Source organism: Caretta caretta, chromosome 17 (assembly GCF_965140235.1).
Source record: "Caretta caretta isolate rCarCar2 chromosome 17, rCarCar1.hap1, whole genome shotgun sequence".
NCBI classification, from domain to species: Eukaryota; Metazoa; Chordata; order Testudines; family Cheloniidae; genus Caretta; species Caretta caretta.
Genome location: NC_134222.1, coordinates 4,849,440 through 4,863,902, shown reverse-complemented (window position 1 = coordinate 4,863,902; position 14,463 = coordinate 4,849,440). Strand labels below are relative to the sequence as shown.

The window sequence follows — 14,463 nt, the reverse complement described above, 5'->3', positions numbered from 1 at the left end:
CAAATGCCCAAGGACAGTTAACACCTTATCCACCAGTAAAATGCAGACAACTCTTTACTTTGAGGAAGGTTGGCAAATCCAGGCTCTGACAGTCACAGTGTGAGGCAAAAAACCCTTTAGAAAACAGAAATTCTATGTGTTAAGTTTTTGAGTTTAGGAACCTTCAACCAATCCCCAAGAGGCTGAAAATATGTAACCTATTTATTTAAATTAAGAGGACAGTGTCTTAAGAGATTTACCATTAACCAAGTCAAAACCAGTCGCTCCATTAACCAGTAAAGGGGAAAAGTTGGACCAACCACCTGTTCATTAGTTACTCCATTATCGGAGCACTGGACATGAGTTAGCATCGAGCACCAGGGAGCAGCACTTGAATCTGCATTGGACAGACAGAAAGCCCTCTTTCCTTGTGTTGCGAATGTTGAATGATGCCAAACCATTAAAACTATTCAAACTCAAGTCCCACTAAAGCTGAATTCTCACTCTGAGCAACTCATCAGGATGGACAAAGACAGCAAACAGGGGTGGAGAGAGTCAACCCGCCCACAAGCAAGCCATATCACATTGCTACCGACCAGGTACGCTCTTCACCCAAGCAGAAGGGATCCTGTTGGCTGACAGCTAGAAAAACCTACGCTTTTGTAAAAAAACAGAGGCAGGGTGGGGAATTCCCTCTGGGTTCCAAGAGAATTAAAGCTATTCATCGTAAGTGCTGCAAAGTCAATTCCCTCCAAGGATGCAGTTATTAGCCCATCAGTAAGAACTGGGTTAATAAGACAGCAGAGGCTGCAATGGAAATGGACACAGATGTAACAGGATGAGGTCCCGTCGACATTCTCGTTTGGATACAGCCATCTATCAAGGAGTATCAGGAGTGTTTGTGCCTTTGAACAGAGGCTAACGGTTTCACAGGAGACATGTTAACGTTTACAAGAAAGCTCCAATGCCAGTAGAAACAGGATCTTTCTTTAATTCACATCAGCAACCACAATCCCTTTGACCTGCTCGGTGCACCCGAGTTATTTGCAGGTTGGGATGTGGATGTTAAGTGTGCTAATGTCATCTTCTCTGCCTATCAGGGCTTTTTAAACATGCTATGCTAGAAATGTATGAGTCTTGTATTTCATTGCAGCGAGAGTGTCACATCTGTTTGCAGCTCCCCACCTAGCCCTTCCCTTTGGTAACAGATGTAATTCAATTACACTTGTTTGAATTTTATTACAAGAAATCAATGCAATGGATTTTTGTATACTGTGGGTTATAAAATCTGATCCATGACAAACCGCAGTAGCAGAGCATCTGTCAGAAAGTTTGACTTGGCCATTATGAGTCCTTTAAAAAAAATTCCAGCCCCCTAACCCTAATCATATTCCATCGAGTCTCCCTTTTGGTTTGATGGCTTTTAATAGGGACTTGTTCCTGTCTTTGGCTCCTCGGTTTAGTAATGGTAAGAAGTATCTCTGGAGAAAACGAAGAAGCAAGTGAACAATCATTGCTCATTAAACTTTATTCTCCCTCCCACTGAATCAGGACTTTTGGGTTCTATTTCTGACTACCGCTGACTTACTATGTGATCCCGGGCTCATCACCACCTCTAAATCAGAACGCACAACTGTATAATAGATGTAACAACCTACGTAAGCTTGGGAAGGAGGGGAGAGGCTTGGGCACTTAGTGCGTTCCCATGGGGGTTCTCAAACTTATTCATAGTGTGATGCACATCTTATAGATAGTGCCTCTCATGGACACATCCCTTCCTAGCTGCAGTCCCTCTGTCTCTCTGTGGCAATTTCAGCAGGTGCTTAAATGGAGAAGTAGGTGTTCAGGTTATGCCTAGCTGTCCTTTAAGGACATCTGCCAGCCAGAAACAAGGAGGAGGAGCCAGTGTCAGGTGACCAGCCAGTACACTGGGGACAATGATATGGACTTGCCTTGTGAAGCACTCTGGGATCTGTGTGTGATATAACAGCAAGGTGTTGTTGTGATTCCATGGGCCACTACCAAGGGCTCCACTAACCAAGGCTTAGGGATATCCTCATTAAAGTCAGTAAAGTATTTTGGGAACCTCAAGTGAAAGATACTCCAGAAACATACCCTCTTTCTCCCCCCTCTCCATCTGTATCTGTTGTTTCTCGTCTTATATTTAGATTGTAAGTTCTTTGGGCCAGGGTCTGATTTTTGTCTGATATTTGTACAGCACCTGGCACAGTGGAGTCCTGGACCATGACTGGGGCTCCTGGGCACTACTGTAATACTCCTAATAAATACCAATTGTAATGTACAGCACCTAACAATAGCAGTGGGGTCAGGGGCCATAGCAAAGGTTCCTGGGTGCTACAGTAACAAATAAAACATTAAAAATGTATGTTATTTATTAGATGTACTCAAGATAGTTAAGTGACTGTAAGCAGACTACGAAGAGTTACAAAAGGATGTCACGAAACTGGGCGACTGGCCAATAAAATGGCAGGTGAAATTCATTGTTGATAAATGCAAAGTAATGCATTTTGGAAAACATAATCCCATCTATACATATAAAATGATGGGGTCCAAATTAGCTGTTACCACTCAAGAAAGAGATCTTGGAGTCATTGTGGATAGTGCTCTGAAAACAGTCACTCAACGTGAAGCAGCAGTCAAAAAAGCTAACAAAATGTTGGGAATCATTAGGAAAGGGATAGATAATACAACAGAAAATATTGCCTCTACATAAATCCTCATCTCGAATACTGCCTGCAGATCTGGTCGCCCCATCTCAAAAAAGATATATTGGAATTGGAAAAGGTTCAGAAAGGGGCAACAAAAATGATTAGGGGGTATGGAACAGCTTCCATATGAGGCGAGATTAATAGAACTGGAACTTTTCAGCTTGGAAAAGAGATGACTAAGGTGGGATATGATAGAGGTCTATAGAGGTCATGACTGGTGTAGAGAAAGTAAATAAGGAAGTGTTATTTACTCCTCATAATATAAGAACTGGGGCGGGGGGGTCACCAAATGAAATGAATAGGCAGCAGGTTTAAAACAAACAAAAGGAAGTATTTCTTCACACAACACACAGTCAACCTGTGTAACTCTTTGCCAGAGGATGTTGTGAAGGCCAAAACTATAAAAAGATTAAAAAAAAATTAGATAAGTTCATCGAGGATAGGTCCATCAATGGCTATTAGCCAGGATGGGCAGGGATGGTGCCACTAGCCTCTGTTTGCCAGAATCTGGGACTGGGTGACGGGATGGATCACTTGATGATTACCTGTTCTGTTCATTACCTCTGGGGCACCTGGCATTGTCCACTGTCAGAGGACAGGATATTGGGCTAGATAGGCCTTTGGTCTGACCCAGTATAGCCGTTCTTATGTATGTTCTTATGAACTGCTCCCATTTGTAAAATTATGCTTTTGATGAGTAATGCTGCTTGTCAAATTTATTATTAAACAAAGATTATAGGCATAGTAGACCAGCACTATAGGTGGCTGAATATTACATTCAATTAATAATGAATTATTTCTTCAATATATTTTTAGAAGATTAATTTTACTACCCAATATCTGACCAGTTCTAATATGTATTGGGTATAGGATTTATTTTATTGCATATCAGATTTAATTTAGGCAATTTGGTCTGCCTATCTACATTTATGCTGTTGCTTCAACAGAGTATAGTATTCTTCACTGGTAGTCCTTCCTGACATGTAGTGTTGCTTTACACTGTTCAAAACAGTAAAAAGCTGCTGCATTACACCCCAGAGGGGGCTGACTTTTAATGGTGGGTAAGGGCAAGGGATAATTGTGCCTGTTGAAGTGAGTACCTCTGAAGTCTCAGGTAATACACATATAATTAAAAAAATTAGAAATAATAGTTTGGGGCTTGACCCTGACCCTATTCAAGGGGAGGGGAAACCTTCCACTACTGCGAATGGTACAGGAACCAGTGTCCACGCCTTCAATGAAGGGGCTTTGAATCGGGCCTTTCAAAAGCCTCAGCCTCAGGTGTTAGGAGAAGTCCGAAGTGGCTGTCTTATTTTGGAGGGTTGATTCATTAATACTAGTGTCTGTGTCCTTATCTCTAGGAGAGTAAGTACACACTCCATGCACCACTGGGCTGCCGAAGAACATCCCTGTCCTACTATACTTGCCATGGGTCTGTCAGCTGGACTGGACCCATCTGCAAGTGGTGAGTTTCTCCTGTTAGCCCCATGCGTTGTTCTTTAAAAAGAGTTATAATCCTGCCTGGTGCTTACACCCCCCTCCAAGTCTGACCCCCCTCCCTTGGACCATGGGAAGTGATCAGACTGACGAGCAAGCGACGAGAGTTGGCTCATTACGGGATATTCCCCCTGTGAGTGAGACACTCTCATTCCTCACCCTCCAATGTCACTGTCCTTTGGGAAGAGACAGAAGGAGAGAGGGAGGACAGGGCTGATTAAGGAAGGTTTCTCTGCAGTGACATCACTACAGATGCAGCAATTCCATTCAGTGCCAGGTTCTCAGGAGCAAGGCCCCGGCCCGAACACACTATTCAAAAGCACTTTAAAAACAGCAAGCAGCCAGCCAGCCCAGAGCGGCGATCAACCCAAGGCATCACCAGGACAGCGGGGGTGGTCACCTGGTTTACAAGAGTCATGCAAGTCATGAAACAACCCACTGTCTTGCAAAAAGCTGCCCGGGCTGGATACTGCATGACTGGTAGCTTTCAGCACACTGTCTGCACCAGTCTGTGGCACTGTCCAAATGGTTAGAGCACATAACTGGACTCCTTAGGTTCTATTCTTGCTCTGGAACTGACTTTCTGCATAGCCTTGAAAGTGTCACCTAATCTCTCCGTGCCTTTGGTTACAGGCCTGAATTTTACTTCCCTATCATCCCAGGCTGGTGGATGGGTTAACCGTTAGCAAAGCACTTTGGCCTTGATCCAAAGCCCACTGAATTCAATGAACAGGCTTTGGATCAGGCCCTTCAAAATCCTGAGTGCTAAGGCAGTCCATGAAGTAGAAGTGTTATTTTAGGGGGTTGATTCATTAATAAAACCTTCCCTCCCAAGGGAATTTTCTAGGCGGTTTCCTCATTTTATTTCTCTTGTGGAGGCTTGCACTGGCCTGTGGAGCTGGATGAAGCCAAAGCACATCCTCAGAGCGTCGCTGTTCTCTTTTAATGTTGCCTCTTCCCGTGACTCAGTTCGTTAGAGCAGAGCCACCCCTGAAGCGCTGCTGAATTTTGACCCACTGAGCTGACAATGACCTGTACTTTCCTGGTGCCCAGCCTTCAGCAAGCGGCAATGTTCCTCTGCCACCCTGGAGACACAATGTCTCTGCTGCATTGGGGGCGAAGTGGGGGGGAGAGTAATCTGGTACAGCCCTTTGCAGAGGTGCCCCTATTCTGATCATCTGGGGGTGCGTAGGAGGCAGGTTAGCCATGGCTCTACATGCTCCCACTCATGAGGTGGGAGCATGTGGGAGGGAAAGCATGAGGCAAACAGCCCCTGCTCTCCCCCTGAGGGTCTGGAGCGACAATCCAGGCAGCATTATTGCCTCCATGAAGGAAGCATGTTCACCCCCTGCACTGCTGCATTAGACCAAGGCATGATCCAGTCCATCAACCTTTAAAGCCAAGTATGGAGTCCGCTAGCCCGTGGAGGACTTGGCTTGGGAGGGGAGGAAAATTTTTGGCTTCTGTTCCATTCCTGCTCTGCTGAGTCACCCAGCTTCCCAAATGGCAGGGAGGTGGGGACTGGCGGCAGCTTTGATTGGGTCCATTCTTTTTACATTAAAGAGACTCCAACATCGATTTCCCTGCCAGGCGGTGAATTTCAGCTCCAAAGAGGCACCTGGCAAGCGATCCCCTCTCAAACCAAGGGGGCGTCGCCCAGGTGCTTTCAACTTGTTACAGCTGCCTTTCAACGAAGCTGGGCTGATTAGCATGAGCACATCCGTCGTCCCTGCTGCTTTGAAGCGCACGGTTACCCACAGCACGCCAGGCATTTTTCATTAGATTATGGTCATATAAAGAACAGGAGAGAGGCAATATTCAGCAAGTGCTACTTTCACATTAGATTTGCACACACACGCACACCCTGTATGTGGTGTGGTTGTGCGTAAGCTGCAGCATCTTATTTTGCATGCTGAGTTGCTGTTATTTATTTGTATGATAGCAGTGCCTAGAGGCCCTATTGGGATCCCATTGCACTAGGAGCTGTACGAACACATAGTAAGAGGCAGTCTCTGGCCTGGCCTGTGCTTTCTAAGTAGACGTGACAAAGGAGGTGTCTTTATGTCTGTTATACTGAGGCACAGAGAGGTAAAAGTAACAACTGAAGTCATGCAGGGAGTCTATGGCAAGGCCCGAAATTGAATCCCGCTCTCCTGAAGCCCCATCCAGCGCCTTAACCACACGGCTGTCCTTCCTCTTCACGGAAAAGGCAAATGATCTTTCAAGCATATGGCCTGAGGATGCAGTTTACACCTTTGCTGCATGCAGAGGTGCAATATTTCACAACCTTACACCCATTCACCTTATTTTACATCCTCCATGGAAACTCAAGCTGTGAAGGGGAAAAAGGAAAATTTCCATGTTGTAGCAAATCTGTGAGAAGTCTGATCTCATCTGCAGGTTGACAATAAGATAATTCACTAAATAAAAACTGTATTGACTGAATTCCCCACTCACAAGGCAATAGGAAAGGAATGAGCAAGTTGGGAAATATTCTTAAGGAAAATGAGGGCTACTTGAATTTTTTTTTTTTTTTGGCTCCCCCATGGAAGTGATAAACAGGATCACTGTGATGGAAAACTTCACTCTGCCATGTTAATGTGTTGGCCACCAAAAACGGTGAACGTTTCCATGTGAAATTTTGCTAAATTAATTCAGCAAGGCATGTCAGCACATGCTTAACTTTAGGCAGGTGCATAAATCCCATTGACTTCAATGGGATTTAAACCTACGCTTAAAGTTAAGCACGTGCTTGTCTTGAATGATGAGTGCTTTCGTGAACGGACCCTAGATGAATGAATAAATTAATGTTGGCACGACTTGTAGACTAGTGTCATGGTAGGAGGGATGGAAAGAGTGGGGCACCAGAACAAACCTCAGGCCAGACAAAAAGACTGCTCACTACAGGTGTGAAGAGCTGTGGCTGTACAGAGCAGTGCTGCCCTGCTGATTTCAGGGACTGCAATTCTTTAATTCCTTCCTTGAGCCTCTTCCGGAAAACAAACAAAGCGCCCCGAGTCAAACTTTCCCAGTTTTTGTTCACAAAATCTTCAGGCAGACACTGTGGAGAATCTAAGCCTGTTTAAACCATGGTACATTCATTCTGAGGTTTAGGTTATCTTTGTGGCTCCAGTCGCCATAGTAACATATCAAGAATGCAATTCCCCCTTCCATCCCATGCAATAAAATGCTAATCCATCAGCCCAACTGCTGGTGCAGCAATGCAGAAAAGAGCTCTTAAAGTGCATGCAGGGGGGGAGGAAGGGGGATGCTGGCGAGGGTTCCTAAACTTTGAGCCTTGAATAATGATGGTAGGATGGGCACCTCAGTGACTCAGGGCGGGCAACATTTAGCCAGCTGCTCCTTTCCAAATGGCTGCTTGGCTGGGAGCATTTTCATGCCAGGCATGCAGGTGATGGCAAGTGGGCTTGTAGTCTCTCAACGCAGGCTGTCACATCAGCTTTGGGTGGGGATAGATTTGCACTGAATTCAGCTGTGTGGATTCACATACACACACACACACACACACGCGCGCTCCCAGCTGCAGGTATATAAGTCACCCTCTACACACGCTCCCAGCTGCAGGTATATAAGTCACCCTCTAACTAAGGTGGAAGGGAAGGAACTTCCCGCGGGCCGTCTTATATCTTCCCCTTGTGGCATATGGTGCTTGTCACTGAAGGTGATGGGACACTGGAAAGGACCCCTGGTAATTCCTATGCATACAACTCCACCCTCAGTAAATGGAGGTGGAAGGATAGACAATACCGCCAAAGGGGCAAAGGATGGGGGCGGGGTTACATAATAGATAACAGGCTGCTCTTCACTTGGAGCTGGGGGTGAAATTTCCAGCTTGCAGAGAGATGTACCTGCGCTTAGCTCTCATTGAGCTAGCATGCAGCCAGGGGAGGGACAGGCTGGCTGCCCCATGCACTTGCCTAGCATCTCCGACGGGTACGGACTTGGGGCAGCTAGGCCAGGCCTGCGACTTGCGTCACCGCAGCTACGGTGTTGTTAGCCTGCTAGCTGCATGGGAGCTCGTGCAGCTACATCTACATCTACCCATGCTGGGAATTACACCCTCAAATACAAGTGCAGCTGTAACCACAGTTAAAATAAGCAGAACTGCTCCCTGGCGGAAGGGACTCAATACTCCCAATGCCAGCTGTAACCCAACGCCCGCCCAGCTTCCCCAATTGCTGTACTGTGATGCTCCAGTATCAAAGAGAATTACAGAATGGGGCTTGCTGCAGCTGGCAGCTGCTCTCCCCCAGCTGGAAGCTGCTGTCACTAGCTTCCCCTGCCAAGTTCTTTGGCTTGTATGGGTAACGTTTCCTCCTCTCCAGCCTGTCAGGATGCAACTCTGCTTCCTAGAAGATCTGAGGGCAAGAAGGGCAGTGGCATTAGACCTTCAGGAACACGGGGCATCGGTTTGCACAAGTCCACTAACACCCTTTGGAGAGTGGCTGTCCCTGCTCTCTGTGTCCACAAGCAGGCTGGGGTGCTAAGTGCAGGGGTAGCTGGGTGAAATCCTGTGTTATACGGAGGGGTCAGATGATCTAATGGTCCTGTCTGACCTTAAACTCTATTAATCAATTTGAACACACCCCACAGGCAGGCAGATTTTCTAACCTTTGGGTAGCTTTGGTTGGGCACCAATGCAATGGCCCCGTTTGCTGACAGCCTGGCTACGTGGAATAAAGGTCACTTGCTCTGGATTTTCCATCACCCTCTGGCAGGGAGCCAGGCTCTCCAGGACCAACAACATCCAAAGCCAAAATCTTTGTCACACTCTGTAGCACCAGAGAAGCGATTCAGCAGTGGGGCACTCTCCCTGCTGGCTCTGTGTTGAGCCAAACAGCCCAGCATGAGCTATGCTCCTGGGAGCAGTGCTGGGGACTCAGGAAGCCCTGCCCCGTATGTGGGGGTCTCTCCACTACCACTGCACTAGCATAGGGAAGTCCTACTCCCATTTTACAGATACAGAAGTGCAAGGAACTTGCCCAAGGTCTCACCATGTTGCACTAGTGGCAGAGCATCCGATGAAGTGAGCTGTAGCTCACGAAAGCTCATGCTCAAATAAATTGGTTAGTCTCTAAGGTGCCACAAGTCCTCCTTTTCTTTTTGCGAATACAGACTAACACGGCTGTTACTCTGAGAGCTGGGACTAGTATCCATGATTCCCAATTCCCATGCTCCAAGCACACTCCACTCCCTCCAAAACGAGAGGGATGGCATGCCATGCAGCTAATCTGAAAGTTGGGAGAAGTTTGGCCCCATTATGGTGTGCCCAGGTTACCATTCAATGCACACCCTTACAGTAGTGACGGTAGGCAATTCGTTACCCCGAGCGTATTGTATGGTTCCTCATGATGCAGGAGCCCAGAAAGGTTTTCAGTCAGTTATCTGCAAACACCAAGAAGTGAGAACTGTATTCCAGGTGCTCCTAGGAAGTGTGGAGCTAAGAAGAGACACAATTTCAATCCTTAATTATCACCTAATTAATTGAAGAAGTTGCAGCTGCAAAGATGTGATCTTAATACCTAACGGGGAAGAGAAGAACAAACTTTCAGAAGTTTGGCTGTTAACTTTTCCTAAAAGGAGGCGGCTCAGAATGTCACATAAGCAAGTGGCTTAAGATTCCGAATTGTATAGAGTGCTTTCAGCCAAGCAGATGTTATTCCTAGCTGAAGGGTTGCTTTTAACTAGAGGATCCACCGCAGCTTTTCAGAAAGCTTTACCATCATCTTAGCATAGTTAGCAACTATATCCATCTCTGGATATCTTATCAAGAGGCAGGGGCGCACGCACACACAGTTGAATTTCACACCCTGTCCAAAACTTGGGTCTTTTCTTTGACCCAGCAGCCTAGGTTATGGCTACATAGCCTCAATGTGAATGTACCCTGTGTAATTGCCCATTAATGGCACGCATGAGATTTCCATAATCGACTACCGGAATTCAAACTCACCACTCAAGCTCCCAGGGGAGTTGCCTCTCCCTGGTATAGGAAAGGGACCGCTCCCGTAGTGCAGCAAAGTGTGGGATGTGATATCTAATTAGGTCAGTTAAGTATCAGTAGTGGAGCAATCTTCTCCCACATCCTATGGAGTAGGAAAGGGGCCTGGCACAATGAGACAACACTCAAGCTACAAGAGATTCTCTGCCTGCAGCAGTGAGGGGGAAGGGGAACTTAATTAACACAAATGGAGAATAACTGTGTTTCACATTCAAATTCCATCTGCCTGAATTCTAGGGGGTCCCCGTTTACCATAGTGACAAAAACCCAGGATTAATCTGCTTTGCTTTCCTCCATCTGGGCATCCAAACTGTTCATGAGCTATCCCTAGAAAGCAAACTGATGCACAGATAAAGCCGGAACCTCGCCCTGGTGGAGGGCAATGCCATAAGTGCACCACAAAGCACTAAAACCCTGAAAATTCACCTCTCCTGTAACACCTACAAAACACTCAGTGACAATGGCTAGGACGCGGATGTGCTTGCTGCCACTACTGTTCACAATCCTTCTCTGGCACATGCATGGACAAGACAACTGATTCTCCTCTCACTGACACCTGTGTCACTCCCTGACTTCTGCGGAGTTACTCCCAATTTGTAACAGTATACATGGATCAGAATCAGGCTCAGGAGGCTCAAACTTCTGTGGCCAAATCCTGAGCTATGTTGCATGGATGCGCTGGGGAACATGAGACTCCTCTTCTCCATATGCAACTGCAGGGTGTGATTCCTATCTAGGTTCCTAGCACAGATGGTACTCAGAGGGGTCTCAGCTACTTGATCACATCCCCACAGGGTCTGGTTTGCTGTCTAAGAGGTGTTACTGGTCTCCCAGTCAGCTAGCAAAGACTGTAGTTGTTATTACATAACGTTAGCAGGGTGCAATCAAGCAGCATTAGAAGTTTTACGCCACAGGCTAGAGTCGGAGATGTTACGTAGAGGGAGTAATGTCAAACTTTGCCCAGGAAAAGAGAGGAAAAACAAAAAATCTTTGCGCTGCCTGTGTTGCCCAAGACTGATTCCTGTTAAACAGGCACCAAAGTGGTGGTAAAATAAACCAAAGATCGCCTTTGGAATCTCATCAGCCAGACACTGGGACTCCAACCCAGACGTGGTCCAGAATCTCCTAAGCAACGAGACAGTGACAGAACAAGACCCCAGCTCTGCTCCTCTCAGGCTGTTACATGGGGTCCAGATATCTCATCTCACCAGTCACTGACACTCCTCTGCTTCCTCATATCATTTCCTTTTGTCTCTCTTTGTCATTTCATTGGTGTGGTTATAAGTAAGGCTAAGATTTAGTCGTGACTTTTACTAAAAATACCCATGGACAGGTCAGGGGCCATGAATTTTTATTTTTTGTCTGTGACCTGTCCATGACTTTTATTATAAACACCCATGATGACTAAATCTCTGACCCTGGGGCTCTGCTGCTCTGGGGACCCCTGCTCCAGTGGTGGGGGCTAACTACCCTCGGCAGCCTGTTGCTCCAAGGCCCCCAGGCACTGCTTTCCCGATGACCTCCAGGGCCAGCCGCAGCTCAGGCAGCTCTGGGGTCAGCTGCACCGGCCACTTCTGCAACCTCCGTGACAGAATCGCAGCCTTAGTTGTAAGTATCAAGATAGCCCTCATCAGCCCTTTATGCCAGTGCTGCCCAAACTTTTCCTTGGATGCCCCCCCTTACCAGTAATGCAATGTGTCTGCGCCCCCCTGGGCCGGGGGCTGGAGCTGCTGCCAGGGCCGGAGCGGAGCAGGGGGCAGAACAGGGCTGGCCAGGGTGCACCCTCCCCACCCCCCATGGGGGCTGACCCAGGCCCCACCGTGCCCCCTAGACATTCCTCCACACCCTCCGAGGCCCCACAGTTTGGAGACCATTGCTTAATGCATGCTCAGAAGCCTGTGGAATTCACTGCTGCTGGAAGATATAGTTAGATCCTATATCTGGACTCACCAACCCTGGATAATTTAATAACCAACAACATGTGAGGTTGCACCTGTTCAAGCAGGGCAACAGAGCCTCATGATTAAGGTTTTCAGCTAACCACCTTAGGGATTGGGAAGGAATTCACAGAGGGGTTTGCACACCCAGCTGCACTCTCCGGTGATTCTAACTGTGCTCCAAAGCATCAGAGGGCGGCTACTGCTGAATGCAGGATCTGGGGGTGATAGAGCATCTGGTATCACCTGGGGCAGCAAATTACGTGCTGAGATGTGATGTAGGAAAATCGTCAACATATACACATAGCTCTTACACAGCACTTTGTAATCTACAGATCTCAAAAGTACTTTAGTAAATATCATTATCTTCATTACAGATGGGGGAACTGAGAGAGGGAAAGTGACTTGCCCAAGGTCCAACTGTGAGCGAGCGGCAGAACCCAGGTCTCCAGTGCTCCACTCCAATGCTCTAGCCACCGGGCCTGCCATCAGATCGAGACGGTGCCACTCCCCACGTTTTATTAACGTCCTCCCCCCTAAGCATCCCACCTCTGTGGTTCAAATTCTTTATACCATCCCTGCTTCCAGACTCCTGGAACGGTGAACACAGCTTAAGGCAGCAGGAAGCTGTAACAAAGCCCGTTCTCACACGTGGAAGTTGGGGCTCTCGACCCCTGCTGAGGAAAGCCAGAGAGTGGAGGAAAGAGGAAGATAATCCTCTCTGCCAGTTATTATTACTAATAATTATTTGTGTTGCCATAGTGCGTAGGAACTCCTGTCACGGACCAGGACTCCCTTGTGCTAGAGGTTGTACGAACACATCACCAGCTGACGAGGAAGATGACAGCTGTGTCAGATCCCAAGATCAGGGATGTGCTAGGAATTGTAATTCCACCAGGAGGAGAACAGAGAGATTAAAAACTTTCAAACACGGAGGCTCCATTCCTACACTGCACTTGTCTGATCCCAAGAGATGATCACGCCACCCCAGTGGGGCTGACCAGATGGCATTTCCTCAGCAAGAAACAATTAAGAGAGCTGATGGAAAGGTGAAGTCTGGATCCAAAACACTTTTTCTTCCCAGTGCATTTCAACAAACAACTCAGCCAGGCATCTTTCTATAAACCAATTTTCACACTTGAACTAGCTGAAAACTTCAAAGGCATGGAGGAAAAAAAATAACAAAACACAGGCTTTCCAGCCTGAGAAACCCACAGCACTTTCAGCATGACTAATATTTTCCATGTGAACTAATAATCTAGAGAGATAAATTTCTCATCAGTAAGTGAGTTATGGAAGACAGGCAAGCTCAGAATCCAAATTCACCTACTAGTAAATAACTTTGTTACAGTGATATGTTTTCATTGCTTCCACGCAAAAATAAATTTACAGCATATACTTTAAGTAAAGATGTTCAGAATTCAGCCACGGAGCTAGAAAGCTGTCAATCCTAGATGCGATATGCAAAATCCTTCTTTATTTTAATATATCTTACATTGATTTCCTTCTACATGGAGGAGCTTGCTAGAACGAAGAGATTTACAGATCACATACATAAGGAGTCAATACACCCACCACTGGGATTGAGCACGGCAATGGTTTAAAAGGCCAGAGCTAAAGGTTAATAGAAGTCTCTCCAATAATTTCAACTGCCTTTGGATCAGGCCCTAATAGCAAGAGCAAGGGTTAAATGAGTGGGGCCCAGTTAAGCAGAGCCAGTTGAAGTGAGGGGATGTAGTTAGGTAGCAGGGAGTTATCCCAAACTGGAAGTTAGCCAAGACTTTATGGCAAACATCTCTGAGTGGCTAAAGGGACTTCAGTGTTGCATCCCATCGCAAAGGCAGCATTTCCTCACTGCCAGTGCCATGCCAGGTTCAGAAAAAGGAATACCACCTACTGAACACACTGCCACCACTCCCTGCGCTCCCTGACCAGTCAGAACGCTGCTTTGCTCGCAAGGTATCAGATTCCTCATTTTTGCCAAGTTAAACCAAGTTCCATTTAGTTTTACAGCAATTTACAAATGCATTTCTGCCCTCCTCCAAAACTCATCTTCAAATAGAGATCAGCAACTCAGCAAGAAGCAATAAATAAATAAGGTATGTTTAGCAGCTTTGGGAATTATAAGGTTAAAAAAATTGCAGCTCAGACCCCAAGTTGATCAATTACGAAGCTTATAATGATGAAATGCTACAGGGCTCTTCACCAGCTATTCAAATCCAGGCAGTTTATAAATCAAATGTCTGTCACCAAAGGGCTGCGATTGATCCCTGCAGGAGGAGTGTGCAAATGAGGGGCCCTG

The 14,463-nt window shown here is 46.6% G+C and overlaps 1 protein-coding gene across 2 annotated transcripts in view; it reads right to left on the bottom strand.

Moving 5' to 3' along the window:
• Positions 1 to 14,463, bottom strand: part of DOC2B (double C2 domain beta) — a 133,193-nt gene that overhangs the window by 43,627 nt on the left and 75,103 nt on the right. The window lies entirely within an intron of this gene.